Source organism: Tupaia chinensis, unplaced genomic scaffold (assembly GCF_000334495.1).
Source record: "Tupaia chinensis unplaced genomic scaffold, TupChi_1.0 Scaffold000105_1, whole genome shotgun sequence".
Taxonomy (NCBI): Eukaryota; Metazoa; Chordata; class Mammalia; order Scandentia; family Tupaiidae; genus Tupaia; species Tupaia belangeri.
The window spans coordinates 2,048,656-2,049,271 of record NW_006159569.1 but is presented as its reverse complement, the minus strand read 5'-3'; positions in this window follow the sequence as shown (position 1 = coordinate 2,049,271).

Here is a 616-nt window from a genome sequence, read left to right as displayed (position 1 = left end):
CTCTGAGCTTTTCCTGGCATTTCAAATTGTCCAAATCCAAAGGGAAGTCAGATAACAAAGGGTGCCCGTGAGGCAGTACGTGCAGTTCAGTTTCTTGGGGTGTGGAACAGGATCAATCGCAAAAGAGAAATATCCAGGAAATGTTCCTACTAGAGGGACATCATATGTCTAGGGACATAACACAGAAGAAATTGTAAGCCATACACAGGGCTGGAAAGATTTTCCTCAAACTCCTTTGTCCAGTTAGCATGGCTGTAGTTCCCTGACAGCCAGTCACTCATGCTTTCCTTGCAGTGATTCAGTCAGTTCTCTATCTTTTTACTAGTCAGGAGACAGATATAGTTAAGACATGCAAAAATAGCATAACTACAATTTATCCAAGTTGCTGATTTCTAAGGTAGTAGGTATTTTAAGAGTAGAGATATCCTTTATGGCATATTTGAGTTTTGCCAAAATGATTGCCAAATCTCAAGGCTAAATTTCCACTCACTGAAACATTGTGTAACATTGTTTTCATTTCTCTCTGACCTCCTGAGATGACATGCCATTTTTCTGGCTCCTATGTGGTACCTTCATTCACTTGTTCTTTGACATGTGATGTGTTTTCACTAGGGAA